This window comes from Athene cunicularia, assembly GCF_003259725.1.
Source record: "Athene cunicularia isolate RWA chromosome 11 unlocalized genomic scaffold, athCun1 chr11_part1, whole genome shotgun sequence".
NCBI lineage: Eukaryota > Metazoa > Chordata > Aves > Strigiformes > Strigidae > Athene > Athene cunicularia.
This window is the reverse complement of record NW_020799113.1, coordinates 1291832-1299423: the sequence shown is the minus strand read 5'-3', so window position 1 is coordinate 1299423 and position 7592 is coordinate 1291832. Positions and strand designations below refer to the sequence as shown.

The following is a 7592-nucleotide window of genomic DNA, read 5'->3' as shown; positions in this document are numbered from 1 at the left end:
GAGGAGGAAAGCAGGAATACCCTGTGCTTAGCTTGTCCCTAGAGATGGAGAGGCCTAGCTGCAGGGTGGAGGGAGGTTTTGCACCAACATTTGTTTGAAGGAAGCAGCACTGCTGGCCGTTATCTGTTATCACCTCAGAGGCAGGGTGCATCAGAGTGTAGTTAGCAACCCTAAAAAGTTGACAGCCATGGACAGCATTGTGGTGATGTGTTTAATGTATAGAAATACACAGTAATATTTTATAGTATAATAGTATAAATTCCATCCTCCCAGAACAGCTTCTAGCTGTCACAGGAGAGGACCCATCTGCCTGAGCACGGAGTTAGCTGCTCCTTTCCCTTGCTAAGCCGTGCAGGTACCACTAGATGGCTGTCAGACAGAAGGTGTGAGGACCTCTGGGAGAGCATCCAGGGCAGACCAGAATTTGCTGCAGGGCCTTTGCAAAGTGTTTTTGAGGTGGGGTCTCTTCCCAAACCAGGAAGTTTGGGAGAGGGAAGAAGACTTGGTTGTGCTGAATTGTCTTTGTATGATGCAAATCATCACTGTCAATTATAAACGGACTAATGTTTTGGCTTGGAAAGCAACATTCAGAGGCAGGGTGCTCATGGTCTGCTATGGGTTTCATAGGCTGGAGGTATTTTTAGGAGCCACTGCTGTCAGGTTGAATGAATTCTGATTTGGTAGTTCATATGTTGAAGAGACAGAGGTTCCAGAGATAAAAAGAGCTCAATCACTGGAGCAATCTATTTTCAGTGTAGTGTTATACTTTGAATAAAAGCATTAGAAGTGTATCTTATAGCTACCTTGTGATATTATAAAGTGTTTGTCTCAGAAGGCAGTAACAAAATAGAGAAGATCTTAAATAAGAAGGGGGCTGTGACAGTGACTTGACTGGGGGGGGTCCTCTTTGGCCTCTAGTCTTAGGCTCAGATCTGGCTGGAACGGAGCTGAAACCAGCCCCTGAAGAGTGAGCACATCATCTGTCTGTGTGTGTTTCGCTTCCTTGATGGACAGGAAGAGTGGGAGAAAATCCTGAACACTGATGTCTTAATACTGTCTCAGTGCCAAAGCGGTGTTCCTGCGGATTCAGTTACACTCATTTGGACATTTGGTGCATATGTTGATCAGACACTTCAATGATTTTCTGCAGTCAGAAGTACACCGAGTGACTGTTTTGGGAGGGAGGCCAATGCAGTGGTAGAGATACACTTCACTCCTCAGATGTGTGACTGCAGGTCACAGCTGGGGAGATGTTAGCTTAAAAACTGTCTGCCATGGCATAGCGTATTTACTGATCCTTCTAAAACCTATGAATAAAAAATGGATTGTCCCTGTGCAGCACAAAGGCATGAGGGGAAGTAGAGAAAGAGGAAACTGTATCTGTGGCAACCAGTGAGCTGTGGAAATTGGAGTGATTACTTATGGGCAAACCCACAGGCTTCCTGAGAAAACCCTCCATTAGTACTCATTCTTCTAGACCTGCATCCCCGCTATCTCATGAGACCCAGTCATGCATAAATAATAACAGGGTTAAACCCTGTGCAGAGTCTTCAGTTTAGAAGCCACTTGACTTACCCACCACATCTTGGTAGAGGAAAACTTCCAAAAATAATATAAGCTTGATTATTAAGCAGAAAAGCAGTTAAGAGAAATGAGTGCTAGTGCTGTCTTGTTATGTTCAGGGTGCTCCAAGGCTCTTTGGCTGGTTGTTCTTGCTCTCTGCATAAAATGAGAGAATCACATAAATATTGGCAAGTCTTCGGTGCTGCTTTTTAGCTGGAGTTGGGCAAGCAAACAGCTATGACTGTGCCAGCTTTTCTCTCCAATGAGCATGCCCTTAAGGAGCAGGTTCAGCACCTCCTTGTACTTGGAGTGTATTCTCTCCCATGCACAGGAACACAACACTTGTCTAACAGTGGTTTATGGGTTGGGATATTCCTTGCTATTAGAAGCCCTTTGGTGGCTCCTCTTCTCTCTGTTGGAAACAGGATGAATCAGTAATCGTATCCCTTTTCTTCCAGTTTCCCACTCAGAATCAGCCATGGTGGAAATCTTTGGAGGTTTTATGAAACTTCCTCCCTTTTGGAAATGCAGGTGTCAGGGAGAGTTCAGTGTAGCCGTTTCAGAGAGTGCATGGTCAGTGTTTATAGGAAGATCAACATAAATATAAAACTACAGCACGCAGTGGTAGGAGTATAGATAAGAATGGAAATGCAAAGGCTTGTGTTTGTGTCTGGGTTTGCAGATCTCGTCAGCAGGTTGCAGGGATCACAGTCCAACAAAACTTGTGAAGCCTGAAGTGTTGATCGTGGTGGTAAAAGGAAGGTTGCTTTTTCTCTTCAGCTTTCTGACTGACTTTTTTACATTTCAGAATCACTTGATGAAGGGAGAGAATGACAGTGAACATATTGCAGCAATGCAGAAGTGCTTACAGCCTTACACTCAACCGTGGTAAGTTGGATTAAGTCTATGGATTTTACTGATACTGATTTACACCACATCTAGGCTGCTTTTCTTTTTTCTTTGGTATTCCAAGATGAGATATAGAAGCAGGCAGTGTGAAACATAGAGGTCTCTTCTAAAACCAGTCAGAATCTGTGTTACTTCAATGAACTAAAGTATAGTCAGGGATAAAATTTAAGTACCTTTAGTTAAGTTACTATTTAGTTGTGCTTCTTAGAGTTTTCGGTGTACTGGGTGATTCAAACTCTCTAGACTTTTACGAAGCCACAGGCACTTAGCAGGTTGCAGGAATTATCAAACAACCTGCAAAAATGGGCCTTTAATTTGCTGTTATTTCAACAGACAGTGACTAAAGAGCATCAAACCTATGCTGCTGACATATTTTGCTCTTTTGGGAGATAATTTGAAACTGATTTATCTTTTTGTTCTGTGTAGTGTTCCCTCCAATACCCTTGCTCTTGAAATTCTGTAGACAAAATACAGTTTCAAATTCTGTTAGAACATTTCACAATCTCTGAATTACTTAATGGCATAAATATATTTGACCTTCAGTTTTCCTTGGGTATCTTTGTATCAGTATAAAATTAGTTTAATTTGTTTAAGCATGCATGCTTACACCTTAATGAGCGCATTATCTTTATCAGCTCTGGAAATGACTGTACTAAATCCTGCAAACACTGTTCAAGGTACGAACCTGTGTCTTAAACCTGGGATTACGGATAGAGATGGCTCCAACATATATGGTTTCACCTTCTTTTTCCTAAAAATATCCTGTAAAAAAACATAATTGTGCTGTATGACTCTATTTGTGTATCTTTACCAAACTGTGTAATAATAATAATAATTTTTTTTAATCATGAGTAGCTCACAGATATTTTGTCTCTCTGAAGCATTGAAATTTCTTGGAGTTTGTTATCTTTGAGCCAAGATTATTTCTGTGAAGTTCTCATATAAAAGTCTCTCAGAGGTAGCAGAGCTCTAACTAATTTGGTGTGGAACTAGGCAATTAGGAAAGCTTCAGGATAGCTAGGTAAAACATCAGACTAATGAAAACTTATATAATTTAGAGAACTAGATCCTCAAGGCATAATGTTTCATGATTGTTACCTGCTTTGTTGCTCTGGTGAAGATATTTCAAGAACAGTGATTTGCAAGTGAAATTTTAATTAGAAAATTTTAACAGATATTTTATTTAAACATGGTGTAAGCCACTTAAAGGACAGTATAAGACCTGTTGTTTGAAGGACGTGAAAGCACTCCCTTTGATTTGTTAGTATTCTCTGTTCCTGAGTGCAATCCAATTATCTTTAGTATTTGTCACATGCTACCTTTAAGGTTATGAATTTTAATAAGCAAGATCTTAAATGAGATGGCTTTTTGTATAGCAAAGGAACAATTTCTGATGTGGGGTTCCAAAGTGGGCAGGCGAAAACAAAAAAAGCTGTGGAACTAGGAAGGAACTTGGTCTGTCTCCTGTCTGTGGGAGGTGATGTGGACCTGGATGCGGAGTTAAAGGCAAATGGTGGAACATCAGTGAATGATTGTGCTGTTTGTCTGAAATAAAGTGAAACATCATTGGATTCTCGCAGAGGCATTGTGAGGGCTTCATTGCCCTGCAAGGTCAAGATAAAGTGTAACCTCATCTGCTTTAACTTTAGGCAGAGGAGAAATTCTGTATCACTCCATTTGTTCTTCCTGAGAATAGTCAGTTTCCTGAAAGCTGAAGAAAAGAAATTATTTGGAAGAAACTGAGATAAAACGTGTTTACTTGTAGTTAGTTTCTAGCTGACTAATATTTGGCTGAATACTAGAACTGCCAATTAGGAAATTTTTGGAAGATATTATGACTTTATTATATGCATGTGTGGAGTTTTCCGCTAATACATGAAGTCCTAAAGGATTTTTTTAATAAACAATATTGTCAGGTATCAAGCAGTAGACCTTTTCATTTAAGATTTAAACTTTCAAGTGTTGTTTCAGGATAATTAAGTTTTATTACTTAGTTATGGGACTTACTACTGGTGATAACAGACTGTAACTTTCAGAAGAGAGGCACCTGAAGGGTCTTCTACAGCACTTCACTTTTAGACATATGCTTGATTTTTACAACTGGTGTAGTATGGCAGGAGTCAAGCATGGAAACAACGAAATCCAAGCTGGATTTTTATCCCTCTTTCTGAATCTACTGTAATATTCTGCTACGGTGCTCCTTAAACACGTGGTGCTGTGATCCACACCTATGATTTTTACATGAGTTGTTTCCTTGGCTATTCTGAATGCAGATCTCTCTTACAGTGAGGTAGCTTTGGGACAGATTCTTTTCACCTCTGTGTGAGCTCTTCACGGTGATCAGATACTGGCATAAGGGAAATACTGGAACATTAAGCTCTGAGGAAAACAAGTGTTTGAGAAGTAGCTTCTATTGGAAGTAAAATGGTAAAGAAATGGAAGGAAGGGAAGCACCTTAGATCCTTCTCTTTATCATCTTTTCCTTGTGAGTATTATTTTAGTCATCCAGAAAAAAAAAATAAAAATAAAGTAACCTAGAATATTAGGTTCCATCCTGATATTGCAAATCAAGAACTTTAAGTTCCTGACAAGGTCTGCTTCCCGTATGCAACAATTGCTTTGCCCAAACTAGTGGGGGAGTTCTGCAGACCTCAGGTGGATGCTGGTGTCCTGTAAGAAAAGAGGAGTATTCAGCTCAGATTCTGTGCTTTGCCTGCTGGGCAAATCCAGTTTAATGCCCCATGTCAGAGGCCAGGAGAGAACATGGTGTTCATACTGTGTACCTGATATATTCACAACCTAGTCCAGTTTCTTAGGGCTTTGCCAGGTACTGTGCCATGAATACGACTCAGAAGTGGTGAAAGCCCAATTTAGCTTAGATAAGCCACTGTTGCAGAAGTAAAATGGTTCATAGGAAGGAATTTAATACTTTCATTGAAGTGTGCTAGAATATCTAGCTTTTTACCATGCAGAAACCAGATTCCATTTAGGAAACATGAGTATTATATCAGCCTTTTATCAGTTTTAACTTTAACATGTGGCTAATAATTTATTACTTGTAGAAGTAAAAATTTTCTAATGTTCCATCAGGGAATATGCTGTACTTTTCGTTTCCTTGACCCTCTAGGTTTTCATCATTATTTATCTACTACTGCCATGTATTAAAATCATTTTCTGAACAAAAAAAAAAAAGAAGGGAAAAAAATCATTAGGAATAAAATCAGAGGGGGCAGGCTGAGTGTAATTTCTGTCAGCAGATGTGCTAAATTGTGCAAAATAACTGCAGAGTACTGTTTGGGTATGTTTGAAATAAAAATAATGATCAATAAAAGTTTTAAATAGTTCTTCTACAATTTATGCATGGGATATACAGTACACTGTGAATTCTTCTGCAATTTACCCCTAAAATAATGTACTATACCCTCCAATGAATTTACTTGACTTAAATAATAAACCTGGTAGCATTAATTATATTATGAATACTGGTGACTGGATGCAGACTTCAGATTGCCAAAGACAGAAGAAAAGCAAGTTTCAAGAGATCTAACAGTGGGTAGAAATAATAAAATACTCGACCTATGAAATGAATGGGAGTTCATTACTGAAATAATAATATGTCCATCTTATGTAATGCTTCTCTACCAGTGGAACGGATGAAAGGCAAAAGGAGGAATAGCTGGGAGGTGCAAGGACTGCAGTGAGAATTTGAAACAATCTGCAGAATCCCTGAAGAAATGAGAGTTAGGTCAAAGCAAAGGTCTTAGCCTCTCAGTGCAATTTTAACATCATAGAAAATTTGCATTTAGTCCGTGATCAAAACCCTTTCACTGTGTTTTGGTTCCAAGTCAGACCAGTAATTGGAAGGGTCCTGTATTGCGTTTTCATGAGACTGTCACTCTCTGGTGTCTGTAGCTGGCTTGTGGAGCAGGGTACTTATCTTCTTCCCCAAACTAAAGCAGCGTGGTGGGGAGTTTTGTGGGTGTCTTCATTATACAGTAGGAGTTGGTGCTATATCAGAGTAGCAATTAGAAGCTCAAAAAGAGTTGTAATGCATCAGTGAGGGCTGTTCCTCAGCTGCTTCTCAGATTTAGATTTAGGGAAAAGGCTTTGAACTAAGAGAAGCTAGATGCCAGGCACCTAAACTGCTCTTTTAATTAAGTCTAGTTATGAAACGATATGATCTTGGCAACAACAATATCTGCTAATTGTAACTGCTTGTTCTGAATTTGTTACTCAGTTGAGTTACACTGGAACTAAATGTTCCTCTCAACATATTTTTTCCCTCCCTAGTAACAAGTGAATCATGAAGGACATTTTCTATGAAAGCTGGTGCAGCCCAGACCCAGCTATAGGAGGAGATTAAGTTAGAAACAGAAATATGTTATAGTCCTGATTTTGCTGAAAGTACAGGCACTTGCTTCACTGTTAAACATTGGTGATATTTCTGTGTGTGTAATTTAACTCCCATGTTTCAGCACATTCTTGCATTGTGTTTTGGAAGAACTTACAAAAGCTTAAATGCTTGATTGAGTCAAGGTTTGGATTGCTGTGAATTTGGATGCATGTTATGTCCACAATCCCACCTACATCCCAGAACCTGTTGGACATCAAGCTGTTGTAAGTACTTGAACAGTAAAAGCCCCAGTATTTTTCCAGCTATCTGCATGTTTAGAACAATGTGTCTGGGGTAATTTTCTGGAGGACCATGTTGAACTAACTCCTGAACTAGCAAGAAAACTGTTAATTAGAAAAACCAAATCAGTTGCACTACCTAATTGTATTACCAAAGCGTGTGTCAGTGGGGACAAATGTTTTTTAAAATTGTGGCTATTCTGCATCAGGATATGTGTTCTAGCAGGCATCAGTCAGCAAGGAGCAAGCACAGAAGTGGACTGTGCTGAGTATTGTGGCAGTGTGCAATTGTTTTTCCTAAGAAACTGGAATAACTGTAAAGAAATCCAGACTCCCAGAGAAATTCAGGTGACATCACCATGCATAGGACCCTGGAATAGGTCTGGGTCATGGTCTGGATTGGGGTTGGATTTTGTCTGGTTTATCATCTAAGTAGTCCTAGGGTAGAGAACTGACGACAAATAAAGAAATGCTTGTTGAAAAAAAAA

At 39.4% G+C, this 7592-nt stretch overlaps 1 long non-coding RNA gene across 1 annotated transcript; it reads left to right on the top strand.

Moving 5' to 3' along the window:
- The first annotated feature begins 5288 nt into the window (after nt 1–5288).
- LOC113484506 lies at nt 5289–7589 on the top strand. Its single transcript, XR_003399243.1, has 3 exons — nt 5289–5299; nt 6322–6325; nt 7346–7589. It is a non-coding gene; the product is annotated as an uncharacterized LOC113484506 (long non-coding RNA).
- The last annotated feature ends 3 nt before the right edge of the window (nt 7590–7592 follow it).